Genomic DNA, 19,259 nt, shown 5'->3' with positions numbered 1-19,259 from the left:
TGAAGCTCTCAGGAGAGACCAGGACCTTGCTCGTGGATACGGGGGCGGGTGTTTCCATCTTGCGGCAACCAGTACCGGGGGTTCCGTTGTTAGAGAGTGGGGTGGTAGCACGGGGTGTGACGGGTAGCCCCGTTGGAATCAAGGGAGTACAGCGGCTAGACTTGATGTGGCGGGGTCAAACCATCGCCCAGGAGTTTTTAATAGCGGAGATAGATGTTGAGGGAGATGGCATTCTAGGGATCGATGGTATGGCTGCTTTGAAGATGAGGCTGGATATGCGGACGCGTGAATTGGTAGGAGATGAGGGGGAAGGAGCCTCGGATGGACAGGAGAAGGTGTTACTCGTAGGGAAGGGTGAACCTCAATCCAGAGTTGAGAGAAATGAGTTCCCCGAGGACGAGGAAGAGAGAGATGGGTCGGGAGCCGTATACCTGGTCGCGGCAGAAAAGATAAGGATCCCGCCCCGTTGCGAAGTGTTGGTGCGTGGTAGGGCCTCTGGCTGGCGCTCAGGCGCCACCGTGCTGGTAGAACCCTACCCAACAGAGACCAATCGGGATTGGTGCGTAGGCAGAGGGATAAGCCAAGTAGTTGATGGCGCCGTGTGGGTGCGGATGGTAAATGTATCGCAAACGGAAGTGATGGTAGGGAAATCTGAGAGGCTAGGGTGGGTGACGGAAATAGAAACTCAGGGAAGCGAGTGGGTCGGCGTTTGCCAAGAGAGTGGCGGGGTTCCCAGAGCCCGTGAAGGATTGGGAAAGCTCCTTGGGGACAAGCTAGGCCATTTACGGGGGGAGGAACGAGACCTCTTGGCTACTGTTCTATCCCAGTACGAGGATGTTTTTCAGGACCCGGACACATCCTCGCTAGGGTGTACTTCCCAAATCAAACACACCATTAATACGGGAAATGCGACCCCTATTGCGAAGCGCCCTTACCGGGTGCCATACCACCAACGTGAAACTATGAAGGAGCTGGTTGACGACATGCTGACGAAAGGCGTAATTGAACCGTCTGACAGTCCATGGTCGGCACCAGTGGTGTTGGTACGGAAGAAGACCTCCGATGGATCGGTGAAGTACCGGTTTTGTACCGATTTCCGGGCGTTGAACGCTGTAACGAAGGTTCCGGTTTATCCGCTACCAAATATCAATGAGACGCTAGAAAGTCTGGGAAGGAGCCGCTATTTCAGCACCTTGGATCTGGCCTCGGGCTATCACCAGATCGAAATAGCTACGGAGGACCAGGCAAAAACCGGATTTTCCACACCCGAGGGGCATTATCAGTACCGTCGGATGGCTTTCGGCCTGGCGGGGGCTCCTGCTACGTTCCAGTTACTGATGGACCGGCTATTAGCGGACCTTAAAGGAGTAACATGCTTTGTATATCTGGATGATGTGATCATCCATAGCGCGACGATCGAAGAACATGCCGAGAGACTAAGTGGGGTGTTGAGCAAACTGAGAGAAGCGCACCTAGTGGTTAACCTCGCCAAGTGCCAATTCGCTACGGAAAGGGTTTGCTACTTAGGGCACGTTGTGAGTCGGAGGGGAGTTCAAGTGGATCCTGAGAAAGTAACTGCTGTGAAGGACTTTCCCCCTCCTGGCAATGTTAGAGAGCTACGCTCGTTTCTAGGGCTAGTAGGTTACTACCGGAGGTATATCTCAAGGTTTGCGGAAAAAGCCCGACCCCTAACTTATCTGACACGCCTAGACCAGCGGTTCCAGTGGGGAGAGGCAGAGGAACAAGCCTTTCAGGGCCTAAAGGATGAGCTATGCAGCGATTCGGTGTTAGCATATCCAGATTTCTCACTACCCTTCATTTTAGCTACTGACGCTTCAGGAGTTGCCCTCGGGGCGGTACTGTCTCAGCTACAAGACGGGGCGGAACGGCCCATTGCTTATGCAAGTCGCCAACTGAATAAGGCAGAACAAAATTATAGTACGACCGAACGGGAAATGCTAGCGGTCGTCTGGGCCACGAAACACTTTAGGTGTTATTTATACGGCCGGCCCTTCAACCTGATCACGGACCATGCAGCGCTGCGGTGGCTTCTCACAGTGAAAGACCCATCATCGCGTCTAACTCGATGGCAGCTCCGCCTAGCGGAATTTCAGTATGAAGTGTTTCATAAGCCTGGGCGTAAAAACTCCAACGCCGATGCGCTGAGTCGACGGGTGGCCACGATAAACGGGGAAGCGGATTCGGGGAGAGGGACGATCCGGGCGCTGCAATTAGCCGACGCGGACTGTGTGCACTTTAAGAACACCAACACAGCTCAATGCGTCATGGATCTGGACGGACTATTATATAGATTTGCGGGGGGAAACGAGCCGTACCAACTGATGGTACCAGAGCCAATGCGGGAGACCATTTTACAGGAGTGCCATGACTCCCCTTTCGCGGGACACCCCGGACTAGAGAGGACCCTGGCTCTGTTGAGGCAAGGTTATTATTGGCCAACTATGTCTCAAGACGCTAAGAGGCATATAGAGAAGTGCCGGAGTTGCCTGGAACGGAAGACGCCCCAGCAGTTACGAGTACCCCTGCAGGTACCATACGCGGCCGGGCGCCCCTTTGAGCAGGTGTCCATGGACATAGTGGGACCCCTACCACGAACAAGGGAGGGTAACATGTACCTCCTTACGATGATCGACCATTTAACGCGCTACGCCGAAGCAGTACCGCTTAAAAGCCAAACAGCCCAAGAGACGGCCCAAAAATTTGTGAACCACTTGGTAGTCCGACATGGAGCTCCTAGTCGGCTACTAACTGATCAGGGAAGAAATTTCACCTCGGCCTTGGTAAGGGACGCCTGCGATACGCTTGGAATAAAGAAGTTGTTCACGACCGCTTATCATCCCCAGAGTAACGGAAGAGTGGAGAGGTTCCACCGCACGTTGGTAGATGCGTTATCGCATTTTGTGCGCCGCGATGGGGAAGACTGGGACAGATGGGTGCCCTACGTATTGATGGCATATAATAGTACGCCACATTCTGCGACGGGATTCACCCCGAATTATCTCCTTTACGGCCGAGAGCTGCCGCGCCCTAGCACACTCGACCCTAGGCCTCGTCAAGAGGTAGATCAAGAAACGAGTTATGCAGAGGCATTACGTGGGAGGTTAAGGGAAGCACACCGGATAGCTGCTGAGACGACCGAGCGGGCCTTCGAGGCACAAACGGCTCAGTATAATAAAAAGGCGCGGGTACGGAGCTTGGTGGAAGGGCAATGGGTTTACCTACACAACCCCGCTGGACGCCGAGGAGAAGCGCAGAAGTTCCGCAGGCCGTGGGAGGGGCCTTTCCGCGTACAGCGGAGTATCACAGATGTGACATTTGAGATTGCGATGGGCGACGGAAGCACTCGGATGGTGCATATAAATCGCTTGAAACCGGTGGTGGTGGAGGGAATCCCCCAAGAATCCACGGAGGAAGATGTCCCCACCTCCTTAAGCCAGAAACTAGGAGCGGAGGACACGCACGACTTGTTTTACGAAGGGTTGTCACTCGAAGGGGCGCCGGGGATCGTGGGAGAAGTTGCAGGGGACGGCGCAAGGAACGCCGAGTCTGGACAAACTGCAGAATCCATCGAAGAGGAGCAGACTGAAATTAACACCTCAGGAGGTGACGATCTTTATGCAGGGGTCAACTTGAGGCCGCGGGGTTACCAGCGGGCTGATGACAGAACGGAGACGACAGAACTAGCCACTGAGCTGAACGTGGGAGAGCTCTCCCCGTCGGCGTACTCACCCCCAGATGACACGATACGAGACCCTACATACACCCCAGTCGGTACACCTAGGCTTCCCTGCACTCGCTCGTCCTACGCGTTGCGTTCCCAAAGGAGCCGGGAGGACTGATGAAGTAATCCGGTTTAGGAAACTATTGGGCGGTGGTCGGATGAATTTGGTTGATCAGCGGAGCTGAGTCCCCGAACGAGGGACGAGTGCTGCTGACCCGGGACCAATGACAAAATTAGCCAACTAGCCTTGACAACCACGATGGGAGTCACCCGCACAGCCATTAGGGAATTAAGGGTAACCACCTCTAACCTCATGCACCTCCTCTTCCTCACTTCCTTCGGAATCTTGAGATCAATACCTTGGAGGCGAAGGTGGAATTGCGGTCGCTCGAGGGTGCCCTCAGCACCCTAGCCAGGAGAAAGTTAGCAGGCTATTGGCCCCAAGTGAACTGAGTAGGATAGTGTATAAAGACAGTCAGATATTATCCGAGAGACTATGGTTCGTGTCGGGAACCGCTGCCGGCGGATATGTACCATTACTACGACATCGCTGAGATAGACGCTGCCTCCACACATGACGACATTCACATCTTGGTGGACATACCCTCGGTGACCAAAGGAAGATATATTTTGACAACTACCGGGTGGACCAATACCCGTGAAGGATCCGATAACTGGACTATACCTGCTGCTACAACCTAAGGCCGACTTCACACTGGTGGGAGTAGACTGAGAGAGCTTCGTGTTTCTGAAAACGGAGGACCTCAGGCACTGTTGGGGAAGGAGTCCACTAATCTGCCCAGCACGATTTCCGGTCTTCTCCCTCCATAGACCGTCTCGCCATACACTACTGTTCAAGGAACTATAAGAGAAGGCGAACCCCTTGTGAGCGTGGCGGATGCTGGTAACGAGATTCAAGCTTACGTAGAGCTGGAGGGAGGAGTCGAACGAGTGGTTATACAGTTTGCTCGAGCCCAAGCTGAATTGCACCGCCGTGGCATGAGGGCACCCACCGACACAGAGAGACCCTGGAGACAACCAACCAGCGAATGCAGGGGCACCATTTGTTCCCTATCGTCCGCCGAGCGTGAAGACGCGAAGCTCCGGAGAGCCCGGTGGAGAGTTGGGAAGTGACAAGCGAGTGGTGGGTCCTCCGCAAGGCGGTAGAACCCACTTTAACGGGGGGGTAAGTGTAAAGGGAGAGCATTTAATTTGTAAATAATAATTGAATAATTAGTAGGAAAAAATGCAATTGTTAAGTTAAACTGCTGACGGCACGGCTGGTAGCGGCCGAGAGCAATGTACCGCGTGAGAGAGAGAGAGAGAATAGCGAGCGCGTGGTGTATAGTGTATAGACACCGGCAGAGTTAGTTAGAGTGTGTGAGAGGAAACAAGTGTTATGCGTTTGATGGGATTGTTTTGCTGTGAGTATTGAACATAAATTTTTACGCATTGCTTCCGGCCGAGGCTAACTGTTGCCGTAGTGAGGGAGGAGTACATTTGCTAGAGTGTAAATTAACAAAAGATAACCGATAGTATTAATAATAATAATAATAATAATAATAATAATAATAATAATAATAATAATAATAATAATAATAATAATAATAATAATAACAGTAATAATAATGGAATGTTTGAGAATAAGGGCCCAACTTTGTTGATTTAATTTGTAATTTGCCTATTTAATCTTACTTTATGTTATCTTATAGTTCTTCAGTTTCGTTTATATTTCTATTGTTAATTATGTTTTTGGAAGTATTAGTTTGGTTTTGTATTAATGAGCTCAACTCTTTGTATGCGATTTTCTAATTGGTGTATTGGGACCAACAATAAATCAGTGTATTCATAGCCTGACGAGTTATTTGTACCCCCTGCTGAGCGAGCGAACTTCCCCTTGCCCTGATCGCCCTTAACAGCCCTCGGTCACAGTACTATTCCAAGTAATAAGATTATCGACTGGCCGGAAGTGTTAAAAATTATTTTTTAAATTTATTTTTATGGATTTTTTCCCCCAAAATGTTTACTTTTTAAGGTGATGATTATTGAAGACAGTTACCATTTAATTACGTGTAGAGGAACTCATGTGAGTTAACATCAAATTTTATTTATGATCCTCGTGCTTAAAATGGGGAGAAGGTTATTTCTGGAATACAGGCTTCCAATTCTGTCTGGGAAGCCCCCGCCAGATTTTATAGACACCCAAGAAATTTCTCGGTTGTTTTTTTTAATTTCGGTAGATTCTTCTTCAAAATATTGTATTAAGGAGTGGTATTCGGGGAAAGGAATTATGTGAAATGTAGACGGGAAATTGAATCCTTCGATTCCTTGGATTTTTTTCTTACAGAATTTGGGTTGATTAAAACTGTTCGGTAGGACAGTTGTATAAAGATTGATTGTCAAAAACTGCATGATAAAGCGTAACGTTGAAAAACGCCCAACTTTGACATTTTTTTTTACTTATTTTGAATCTACAGCAAGAGTAAATATTGGCGGAGAGTTGACCTCCGCTTTCGAAACTACGAAAGGCCTCAAGTAAGGTTGGTGTTTAGCTCCACTGCTGTTTAATGTTTATTTGCAGGTGGCTTTGGGAAACTGGACGAAGAAATATGAAAGGATGGGAGTCCTGTTAGATGAAGGAACCACGATTTATTCATTGAGTTACGCGGATGACTTGGTCATAGTCGCGCAAGACGAGGAGGATGCCAGTTATATGACTAGCAAGCTCATGGAAGAATGTCCAAAATGGGGCCTAGAGATAAATATAAACAAATGCGAATACCTTGTGATAGGCCATCCACATACTCCTAGTTTGGTGTTAGATGGCGGCGAGAAAATTAAGGGTAGCTCTAGTGTCAGGTACCTTAGATCCATTCTGAATAAAGATGGTAGGTGTTCCGAGGACGTGAAGGATAAAGGGTGATAAAGGGAAGAGCCGCGACGCGGATGCTGCATTCCGTAATCTGGAACCGCGCTTTGAGCATTACCACTAAGCACCAAATCTATACTTCCCTCGTAGAAAGCCTAATACTGTATGGATCCGAGGCATGGACACTGACAACTAAAGAGCGCAATACCCTTAATTCGACAGAAATAGGATTCTGGAGGTGATGTTTAAGAAAAACAATCTTCTATAGAGTCCCAAATATGGTTATAAGGGAAGCCGTCGGTTTAGATAAAACCATACTGGATAGGGTGGACGAAAGAAGGCTGTTTGGTTTGGACATGTTCTTCGTATGAGAGATACGCGCCTCCCAAAAAAGGCTCTCTGCTGGCAACCTGCTGGCAGACAAAGAAGAGGAAAGCCTATGATGAATAGCTGGCTCGCGCAGGTAAAGGAACTAATGATAGCGTGAGGTCTGTGCGAAAGCGACGTTCAGGATAGAGAAGGGTGGATGCTGGTTAGGGAAACTCCTTGAAAGAAGAAGAAGATAAAATTCCCAAATTTTCCTTTATAGTGTGGGGCGAAAATCCTCCTTTATAATTATAATTTTTTTTTTTTTTTGCAACAACCCAGATTTAATAGATTGTTTTATTTAAATTGATTTCATGATTGGTAAGATTTGATTGGATTCACCTGGCACCAATGGGACGCACAATACTTTTATTTCGTCGAAGTGCTGTGAATTCCCCAAAAAGTTGCTAAAAAGAGAGAGCAGAATTTCTTGTTTAGCTTAGATGATATTTCTTAGATAAAAAAAAAAGCGCTAAGATAAATGGAAAAGCTAAGAAATTGGTATGAAAGAAGTATGAGTGAAATGTATCTGCCAGACCAAAAAAGAAAAAGAAGCTTTGTAATCCCCTAAACTCTTGGGGCTTGAAATGACTTGAAACGTTACAATACTAGGGAAGTAGGGAATTAAGTAATATAAAAGATTTATCGATCTAATACAATTGTTTAAATTGCTCGAGGTGCCTGGTTGAAGAGGAGGCCATGTTTAATAAAGTTTCTTTTTTTCCCAGGGAGAAAAGAATTAAAAATACTATATGGGGGGAACTCTCTTTTCCTCTGTGGAGGGGGGGGGTTGTTGGCAGAAAGTTGGCATCCGACTTGGAGTATCATGGGCGATGAAAAGTCAGGAGGGAGGTGTTGAAGGTGGTGATAATAAAGTTGAAGCGTGTAAGAAGAGGCGAATGAGGTAGATATTCCCTAGGGAACTGGGCGGCGCCGGGGCCGGAGATGAGTGTGATAGAGTGAGAGAACGCGATGAAGGGTGGTTTAGTGGAAGCAGGTCTGCCAACTTTAATTAATATCCCTAGATGAGCCACTACTGTTGGAACAGCCTCCAGTTTGAGCACCCAGCTATACTATTGCCAAGCAAGGGACTGCTATAGCAGACTCCAACCAGCCAAAAGACGTGCTGTACAAGAGACTACGTGATCTCACTGCTTTACTAGTTACAACCCATATCCTCACCCGCTCGTCCCGCTAAGCACCCATACACAAGCCGTTTCACTTCACTTACACGCATTCTCTTGCCCAATTCTCTGCCGCCACATACTGTATATCAATATTCTAGTTGGTTCTATTATACTCGCACACAACATGCCATCAACACCAAATTGGAAATCAACTTAAAATCATATACAATATATATTAAAAATAATCTTGTAATTACTGTGAAAGATACACTCTAGGACAGGGATGGCGAACCTTTTTGAGACGTGGGTCAAATTTTGTTCATTTTTTTTTTTTTTTTTTTCTAGTACTAGCTCTTGGGTCACTAATGCCCATTTACACAAGAGTTAAGTTTAAAAATTTTAAATTGAATATTTTCAAAACTAAACATCTTTAAAATTCAGTTGGCTTAACGGGTAAAACGGGACGAAACAAGTGCTATGGAAGTCTTTTTTTACAAACTTAACTGAACAAAACCTTACAAAAGTGAGTTTTATCTGAAGAAAAATCTAAATATGGTTATTTGCTTTGGGTTGTCGATTTTTTTAACAAACAAAATATGAGTTAAATTATTTGATATTTTGTAAACACTTTTGCTTTATTTCAAATACTACAAAAGCATTTGTCGTCATTTGCGTTTTAGAACTGTAATGATCAAACTAAATATTATATAGATAGCATTTAAATTGCTTTTGTGTCAATGCGTGATTGAAAAAAAAAGTACAGATAGAATATAAATTATCCACTCCATTAGAAAATCTAAATCAACCCGCGTGCAAACAAACAATTGGTTGCCTAGCAATTGTGGTGGGTCAGTGAAAAAGCTTGCGCGGGTCATAGTTTCGCCATTACTAGGCTAGGAGATAGGAACTATTCATCCAGTTTCACACAATAAAGTAGTGAGAAAATCAATTTAGAATTAACCAAGAATGGCACATTACCGAGAAACCTAACACACTAGAGATGTTATTAACAAAAATTTTCCTCCAAAAACAATAATTGAAATACCTAATAATGGAGATCTGAGAAAATTTTAGTGATATTTTTGAAAAGAAAAACTGCCAATCAATCATTTCATAAATCAAAAGATGTAGATCAATCAATTTGATGTAGAGAATTCTACTTAACTTATGTTTAGCTGGCACAATCAGCTATTGTGTAATGTGTGACTGAAACATAAGTTAATTTGAGTTCATTGATTAGTTTTCCACCTAATCATTGATGGAAGTCTCGTAACCGGTCAGGGGATACAACAAAACATGTGCGCTATGTCGGATAAAAGCAAGGATATTATCCAGCATTGTGGACCTAACCCAAATAAAATAAAATATACGAGTCAGAACTTTGGAGATTGTGATAAAACAAAGTCGTGTGAGTATGAGGCTAGATTTTTGATTTTATACCAACCCCGTGGAGGGAGAGTTTGGTTCCTTTTATTTATTAATCAACTTACTTTGCCCTTAGTATGATGGACAGATGGTTTGAGTAAAACCTTTACTGTAAACTGCCATAATGTTTTATGTAAGAGATTCTGTAATCTACATCCAGTAAAGGGTGGTAAAAATCAAAGCAAAAGCTGGAAATTTCTGTTACACAGCATGAGATTTTAATTTCTCACATTAACTTAGCGTGACAAATACATCATGGATCCCAGCCGATATATTCAAGTATACAAAAAAAGAAGAAGTGGAAAAGCTCGGGAAAACGTAATAAAGAAGAAAGAAAAAAGCAATATAAAATAGGGGAATGAAGGCTGTCACACAGTATAAGGAGAAATGTCACAACTGCCAGAAGATGGACGGACGTATCCCACCAGCTTCCAACTTCTTCACCGTACATTCTTCAGCTTTTCCAAAACCCTTAAAAAAAACAAAAAAAACTAACATTCCAACAACTGTCCTTTCTAACTGGATAGCTAAGCAATAACTTGTGGGTATTGCTCTGAAATTACTAACCTACTTGGCATATGACGTAGACAAATTTCAGTCACACCTGTATATTATTAAAAAAAAAATTATCTTTTTCTCACACTGTCTACAAGAACATGGTGTCGAAAAAGAAGACCTATGCATTAAATCAGTTAAATAACTATAAATTCATTCATAATTTCACTAAGAATACAATTGAACCCAAATTAACTGTATAATACAGTGATGGAATTAATTGTGGGGATGTATAATACAGAATACAAGAAAGTTTTTAGATAAACTCAAAGTGGTCAGCCAGATTCGTGTATCGAGTTACAAGGCATTGAGAATAAGGTCTAGAAATGGTTATTACTACAATAGACACCAACCCAATCTACAAAATGTGCAATCTAAATAGAAATGAAACCCTGGAGCACTTTCTCCTTGACTGTCGGCTGTACTCTCCACTGAGAAGACCCTACCTGGGAGAGTTCCTCCCAAAAAAAAGAGTCCGCATTAATAAATATTCTAAAAGTAAACTCATATGAACACCTAAATAAGATCTACCATTATGTTATAGAATCTATAAAGCTGAAATCATTTGTAAGAAACGAATCAGACTTGAACATTCCTTTCATGCTACACAAGTTGCTGAAAATTCCATCTTAGCATTCAAACACATCACAATCCACTTGTACAAACATCTATCTTCAAGAACATTTCCAGCAACACTTCTAGGACAGTCTTAAAAGACAGTGTGGCCTCGCGATCTCCTCTCTGATGGCCGAGAGTCAGTAGAATTTAGAATGTTTTTTAGAGTGTTACCGCTGGGTAACTTCTCCACTCTGAGAGTTATATGTTGTTTATTGTTATCATTGTTGCTTACAACGCAAAATGCGTTGATTGTCACTAAATAAATGATTCAAAAAAATAAAAAGAAACGAATAAACGAATAGAATTTAGCTACAATGTTTAAGTTATCTTTAATTTACATCAATTTGATTATTATTATCTTTTTTTTACACAGAAATGTTTAATTTATGTTAATATTTATGTTTACAATATACTAGTGGTTATTTAAAATTATTGTGCACTTCAGAACCCCTGTAATATGTAAATTTACATCAAATACAGAAATTTATCTGTCTATCTATCTATCTATCTATATAAGAAAGTTTATTATTACTAGAATAATGCTTTAAATAAAAATCGTAGGCCTACACTTGAGCTCAACTTAAAAGAGGAATAGCACAGAGCTCAGATAACTGGAAGTTACAATTTTCCAAAGGTGTAACAAATTTCATCTTCAAAAAGAAAAATCACAACAAACTAGAAAAGAAAATTCTATTGAGAGGAACTGATGATAAGAATTTGGATAGCCACTCTAAACAAGTTTGTTATCAATTTCAAATACATTATACAGGTGCTGGAATAAACATAAGTCATTACAAATTAGCTGAAAATATGTTAGTCACCAAGAACAATAGGGTATAGCGAATTTCCGCAAACTGTTTAAGGCTCATCTACCAAAAAAAAGGTTCAATAATTTAGGATGGATCTGTAAAGGATTAAACAAAAAATAGAATGATGTTCTCTTAAAATAAAATTCGCAGATAATTATTGGGGAGACAAAATTAAGAAATAAGAATAATGCTCCGCAAGTTGAAGGAAAGAATGGTGGATTAACAACAACCAAAAATAATACCAAAAGTCATGTCCATTGAGAAAATAGTAGTCAGGAAGATCTGATACTAAATCAAGAAAAGAGTAACTTTATTTATCTGCAGCACAGAAGATCTCTTAAGGAAAGAGCTAGGCTAAGAGAAATTGGTTAAAATGGAAACCCATCAATAAGTGATCAACACACCCACAATATAGAGCTACAGTTGATTTGTATTTGACGAAAATATACATGGCGCTGAAAGCTAAATCACATGGAAATTGTTTACGAATAGCCTGGAATAATCTATTGGGGAACAAAAAGAAATAACACATCACGCACTGAACATTTTTTGACTAAGAATTCAGCACTTTAGAGGAAGAAATCAAGCTCTATCCAGCCGTACCCATTACAGGCTCTTACATCTAATCAGATAGGTTCTCCATCTGGAGGATATCACAACATATCCGTTGGGAAACAATAGTATAGGCCAATTCTCAAGGAATTTAACCTAATCTTTACACTTAGGCCTAATTTTTAAATTAAAAAATTGCTTTTAGAAGGCAGAAAGCTAATGAATTGTGTTTCTACAAAGATATTGGTAGCTAATCAATTTAATCTTGCCTCAGAGATGGACTTTCTTAAGTAATGTAAAGTAATTGCCTATTTTTTCAGGCGAGCTTTACGTTCAACTATCAAATTAGGTGTCGTGGACGGAGGCGACTAGCAAACATACTTTACTGTAAATTTCTTTTATTAACCATTAAATAAAATCCAAGGCCTAGGGACTGGGGAATCGAACCCAGTACCACAATGCATATCAGCTTTGCAGGTCTCGGCCTCTAACCGCTCGGCTAACGTTCTTAAGTAATGTATGTGTTTAACATTAAGATTAATTATTTTTACCAGCATATTCTAAGAAAACTTCCATTTTTTTTTAGGGCTTTTCAGCCCCTAAACTCTATCGGTACGTTTATGCAGTTACCAAGGTAACCAGAAAAAAAAAACATTTAAAAATAAAACAGCAAACGCATGGTCTTGCAACTCTTTCTAGTGGTAAGAATATTAAACAGTTGTCAGCCCTCTGGGTGATAGTGGGAGCATTATTGGAGGTTTCAAACTCATCATAACTGTTGTATAATTGAAGTGGCCATTACTGTGACCAAAATACTGTAATCATTCTGGGCTAGAGTACACGATGTGATATTCAAAATTAATGAACTTCAATGAAATTAATTCATTAATTATTTTGTGTTGTGGTTTTTAGTTGATCAAATGGTGTGTAGTGAATGCTTAAAATTTTCATAGAAGTGTCAGAAGAAAGTACGAGAGAAATAGTACATCACGTTTTCCAACTTTTCATTTAAGTGGAAAATTGAATGCCCAAATGAAGGAATTACTTAAATTTAAATAATTTATGGTGAAATAGTTTTAAATTGGTAAGTAATAATGATGTAGAACTTTCCTCTCTCATCGATTGGCCGTTCAATGTTACGCATCATACAAAAGTTTCAGATTTTCGTTGAATAACAACTTACTTAAATGCAAAATCAAATAATTACACGATAAAACTGCAAGAAAACAATTCAAAGCTCCTGCAAGAAATTGGTTAGTTTGCAAATTATAATAAGTTTTAATTTAAAGGTTAAAAAAAAACAACATGCTTTTCCTACCTTTTTACTGCTTTCAAGTTTGGAATTACTTCGTTTCCTGGAGAAACGATCCTGGCTTAGAACAGGCATATGAATCACAGAAATAGTTGCAACTGCACTGCTCACCAAAATACGTACACTGGAAACTGCACTGAATCACTGAAATAGTTGCAACTGCACTGCTCACCAAAATACACTGGAAACTCACAACACCTGTAAGTAGAACAATTTTATTAAATTCAAGTCATATTTTTTGCTTGTTTTTTTTTTTTTAACCACTAATTTTTCTAATAACTAAACTATCAACTAAAATTTGCCAAATATTAGCATACTTCTTAAAGCTAAATACTGTCTTGGAAGTGAAAATTGAAAACTTTTTTGTTGCTTTTTTTTGCAGATAATTTCTGTATTATTAATGGTCGTGCATTATTTTAAAGCATAGATTCTTAGCAGCTCATCATTGAAGAATTAAGCATCAACTGAAAGGTACTATTATATTACGCACTAAACTTAATTCAAATTGAAGTACCCTTAGTGTACCAGTTAGTGATTTAAAAATTAGGCCCTATAGTAGTTATGATACCTTATTCTTATCCACATCTTAATACCAAATATTTTCAGTTACACCTAATTTTACTTGATAAGTATATTGAATCACTAACATAAAATCATTCTACATAAATCTCTTATCACATTATAACAAATTAACTTAAATCTGCTTAACTGAATCCAACTTTTCCCAAGGCCATTTGTTCTAACTTGGTCTTAGGAAGTTGAAAGTTGTTAATCAGAAAAAGACTTAAGCAATTAAATGCTTCAAAAATAATATTTTGGTATTAAAGATGTAATATTTACTTACGAAAATAAGACTTAATTATGATTAAGTCTACTTTCTTTAAATCCAAAACTAGTGGAAGCCATTTTGGCTACCATACAAATAAAATTGCCTTATTTAAAATCACTTTTTACATGCTAATCCATTATAAATTGTTATAGATTTAATATCAATTTACTACTCACTACCCATTTGTATTATTTTATTAAGAGAAACTGAGTTTGAATCTTTTAATTTTACTAGAAGTTATTTAATAAAAAAAATTACTTACGAATTCAAACTAAATTGATGACCTCACACTGACCAATGGGATTAGGGAAGGGCAAACGACTTAATTACATTATTTTATATATATATTCATATAAAATTTAAATTTATGTAATTTTATTTTTAAAATGATTTACATTTTTAAATATTATAGTTAATATTTCTTCTTATATTTTATTTTTATTAAGTTTCGATTAGCTTAGAAATAATTTTTTTTTTTGCTAATAGTTATATTTAAAATTATTAATAATACTTAATTTTATTATTTATTTTTTAGAATACACTATATTTTGAATGATTATTTTAATAATTCATAAATTTCATTGCAGCATATCCTCTTCCTCCAGAGATCAGAATCAGAAAGGTGGCCATTACAGTTCGGCTGACGTCATCGTTCTTCATAGAGTTAAATTGCTTTATGTGTTACAAAATAATATAGTTTTATAATTATTTAAGTGAAAATATTGTTAGTAATAGTTAAATAAGTGCTAGTGAAATCATTTATTAGTGAAAGTGTAGTGAAATTAGTGACCAAAAAAGAAAAATCTTTTGGAAGCTGGTTTTTGGGATGCTGGCTGGAAAAATGGTGAGATATTTTTAAATAGTTATTTTTTTTTAAAAAAAAAAGGCGCAATAATCGTTCAATGACTGAATTTTTATTGCTAGTAATGTGTTGATTAATGTCTATACTTTTTATCTTTCATTAAATTTTTAAATAATTCATTACATTATTTGAATTTGTTAATCCTCTCTAAGCTCAGCTTAGCTGGATCTTGAGTTGTAAGTATTTTGAAAGTGTTGAGTATTTTTATTTAGATTTAAAAATAGATGAAGATGAAAGAATTTTTAATTATTTTTATAAATAAATTTTGTGAATTGTGTTGATTTTTTCCCCCATTACCTTTTTTTTAATTGTGAAGCTGCCATGATTCACTTCGATAGAGCATCGAATTAAGGTGAATGAAGGTAAGTTAATGCTAAATATTGATTAAATTTTTATGTTTTCCAGTAAATTTAGTGATAAAAGAGAAATTTGATATTTCTCTGAACTAGATTAGATTAGATTAAATTTGGGTGGCCTCAAGGCCTGCGCCACCGCGACCCCTATGGATCTATTGTGGCTCCCCGGCTTTAGAGCTCACCCTCCAGACCCGTCCGTTTAATCAGACTCTTAATTCTGGAGAATGGCTCCTGGGTAAAGCTCTCAGGCCTTGGTTTTTCCTCCCCGAGAAGTAACATCCTTAGCCATACGAGCCCCTCACACTGACACAATACGTGCAGTGCCGTTTCTTCCTCTTCCTGACAGAACCTACAAAGGCTATCATCATCTGCCAGGCCCATATGCGATGCATGTGCTTTCTGAGCCTGCAGTGGCCCGTTAATAGGCCTACAATTATCCTTATAGCCCCCCCCCCGGCCTTGACGGATTAATTCTGCGGTCAGCCTCGGCGGATAGCCTCTGATGAACTCCCTTCGCCTGTCGCAGCCCAGTGGTGGCAAGCCACCACTCCTGAGCCTTACTCTGCGCCCATACATTGATGGCCGCAGACTTAACACATTTCGAAATCCCAAAGCAGGGCTCCGGGCCAACGAAGTGTCCCCGCAGAGCCTTCCCGGGCCAATAAATCTGCCACTTCGTTCCCCTTGTGTCCTGAATGACCAGTTACCCAAACTAGAAAGACCATATTCTGGTCACTAATTTCCTTCAGGGCACCCAGACAGTCCCAAACCAGCCTTGAATTGACCTGGTAGGAACTAATTGCCCGTAGAGCAGCCTGACTATCCGAGAAAATTACGACCTTAGAGTTAATAATTCTTCGCCCTCTGAACTAACTCACCAATATTTGATTTTCCGAGTAGTTCATGTAAAATAAAAGCAACTCTAGTTTCAATTTGAGAGTCGATTTATTTGTCACCAAAGTTTGACAAAATTAATTTTCAACATTAATGATAGCAAACAATTTTGATAGTAACTTGGAAAACTTGGTAGTTTTATATCACCAATTTGACATTATAGGAGCACATTACATTGATTTACTATTTGCATGAACTGAGCAACAATTAGCGCTCATATTTAATACAAATCAAATCAAACCTATTTTATCGAATGAAAATCAAGATTTGATTGAAAAAGAAGCAAACTATTACGTCAAAAGTTAAAAAATAACATTTTATCAGTTAAAGTTGTACATTTTAGAATATTGCTATTTCAAAGTAATGTTTAGACTTAATTTTATTTGAATGCAGTTGCATTTTATCTCAAAAGATTTAAATCGAATTGATTTACCATTTGATATAGTTTATTAAATTACTATTTTTTGACATTCAACAAGTTTATATTTACTTTTTTTTTTTACTGCATTCTTTCAGAATTTAATGTTCTATTTATGGAGCTAATATTACATTGAATCTTCGTACATAATAACCACCTGACTTGTGTAAAATGATGGGTGATAATTAGTGTTAGCCATGCCCTTATGAACATTAAAGAGTTATCGGATTTAATTGCCATGCTATAGTTATATATTATAGATTTAGATTATTAGTTTATTTAGCTATTTGAGATTATTTTAGTAAATTTCCGAGTAGCAAAGTTGATCTTAGCTCCTTAGTTAACTTAAATTTGGACAGAACTTGAAAATTAACTTCCTTTGAGGATACTTTTAGATTGAAAAAGTATTTCTTTTAAATTAAGTTCTGATCGAATTATATAGTTTCACCGAGAGGTGGGTATAGTTTGAAAGCTTAATAATGGTGTTGCATATTTCGTTATTTGACTGTTGAAGAATTCTAGCTTGGAATAATTTGTAGTGGAATGCTTGGCATAGAATTAAGTTTGAAATTAAACTTCTTAGTTGTTTTATATATAAATTTGTAAGTCAATTTTAGCTTAGTTTTGGGTAAAACAGAAAACTTATCTTAAAAAGTTAACTAATTATATATTTTTATTGATATTTGAAGCAATAACTTTTCTTATCTGTTTAAAGTATTAATATTGGCCCATCCATTTTTATTTAAAATCTTTAATTATTGGCCATTTTCTTTTATATTGACAAATGATATTTGGAAGAAAGTTAACAAAGCTATTAATGAAATATTAGGCAATTGTTCTAAAAACTCATTTCTTCCTTGTTCAAGAATATTCGTAGGAGCAAAAGAGATTTTACTGTTTTGAAATTTGATCAATTGCCCAAAATGATTTATCAAATGAAATGTAGAATTGAGTCTTCCAATTTGGTTTATAACCAAACTTTTAGCCGTTTTCAGTTACAGAAGTTTGGAAAAGTAAGGACTAGAGTTGATAATTTCCATTAGGTACCCCTTTTCGTATTTACTTTATGTTAAGGGCAAAGGGTTGATCAATTATTGAAAAAAGGGCTGTGATTATATTGTTATTTCTGAACTGCTAAGTACTATGCATTGTTTAAATGGTTTTGTAGGGTAAAAGCTATAGAAATATTGCTTGGATAATAAATTTATATACTTTGCTAGGAGGTGTATCTTCCAGCTGATTCGGTGAAGTCCACAAATCGTTTGCAGAGAGTAGGATATCCCTCATGTATAACAAAGACAGTTGCAAAGATCTTGATTTAGGTAAAGTATTACTTTACTTGAAGAAGCTGAAAGCATGCTTAGTTATATTCATTTTAAGTTGGACAAGTTTTTGGCTCAACTTAGGTTGAGTTCTAGTTTTTTGACCTATATTTCACCTATAGGTTGTGTAAATTGTTCAGAAGTTAAAGTACAACTTATGATGAATTTAGGATTTTTAGCACGTCCTTGTTTCTCGATCTACTCACTCTTTATTAAGGCGTAGTTCTTTTTTTTACACCCTTATTTTAGGCTGTTCATAACATTGTTAACCACAATATGTTCTTCAAATCTCCAAATAACATACTTTTATTTAATTGTTCAACTTTTTTTCTTTTTCTGTGGCGCAGAATCATAAGATTTTTCTTGTTGGCCTTAAGACTTGAAAACCTGAACTGCCTGTACGAAATGGATGATTTAATTTGTAACACTGAGTTTTTAGTTTTACTAACTGTATAAGCAGTGTCCACTAATCTTGGATTGATTCTTATCCAGTATTAATCCTTATTGATTGAAATATTGGTTTCTTTCTCTTTATTTTCGGAGCTAAGTATTGGGATTTTTTGGTCATTTTATGTCTTATTGTCTGTCCAGTATTAATAAGAGGGCCTCCAAACTATACATGTATTTATTCTTAGGGGACAATAAATTTATATTCTTCTTATTCTTCTTCTATTACTTAGCTAGGAGGTGTATCTTCCTGCTGTTATTCTGTGAAGTCCACAACACGCTTGCAAAGTGTAGGATATCCCTCTTGTAATCTCATTAGTTTAGCCTAATTAGAAGATTCGATCACACTTAATTTAAGTTCAGTTAATTGGTGAAACTTAGCGACTTCAAAGAAATGAGGAAAGTTTTTTATTATTAGCTCTTTTTCCGGTGGATAAAGTTCCAACTTCATATTTTTTTTTTTCTGTTTTCTTTTCATAGAATCTACTCGAAGTGGCTTGTTACTTTGGAATTGATCATTTACTCTGGGTTTACCAATAGATATTGCTGAGTGTTTGTTACTTTGTTGGAACCCTGCCTGTCTAAGAAGACTGCCTTTTTATTTTCTGAATATAACACAGTTATTGAGTCTGTTGGGGACTCTAGAGAAAGAATTCCATCACAGTTGTCAGCTTAAAGTGCAAGTTCAATATTTTCTATGAATTCCCTTAGACTCCATTATGGATTCCGGGTAGACTCCAGCGCTGTCTTTCAAAA

The 19,259-nt window shown here is 38.9% G+C and overlaps 2 long non-coding RNA genes across 3 annotated transcripts in view; one reads left to right on the top strand and one right to left on the bottom strand.

Moving 5' to 3' along the window:
- The window catches only part of LOC141457087 (uncharacterized), a 235,543-nt gene extending 222,033 nt beyond the window's left edge, over nucleotides 1-13,510 (bottom strand). For both annotated transcript variants that reach the window (XR_012460201.1, XR_012460199.1), the window contains exon 1: nucleotides 13,382-13,510. This is a non-coding gene — a long non-coding RNA (uncharacterized lncRNA). The remainder of the gene's footprint in view (nucleotides 1-13,381) is intronic.
- On the top strand, nucleotides 12,718-15,273 carry LOC141457086 (uncharacterized). The gene is made up of 5 exons (XR_012460198.1): nucleotides 12,718-13,147; nucleotides 13,224-13,316; nucleotides 13,400-13,575; nucleotides 13,758-13,846; nucleotides 14,792-15,273. It is a non-coding gene; the product is annotated as an uncharacterized lncRNA (long non-coding RNA).
- The last annotated feature ends 3,986 nt before the right edge of the window (nucleotides 15,274-19,259 follow it).

Source organism: Rhodnius prolixus, unplaced genomic scaffold, assembly GCF_049639745.1.
Source record: "Rhodnius prolixus isolate KJV_2025 unplaced genomic scaffold, Rpr scaffold_10, whole genome shotgun sequence".
Lineage (NCBI taxonomy): Eukaryota > Metazoa > Arthropoda > Insecta > Hemiptera > Reduviidae > Rhodnius > Rhodnius prolixus.
Note: the sequence above shows the minus strand (reverse complement) of the source record. Positions and strands in the feature narration are given on the sequence as shown.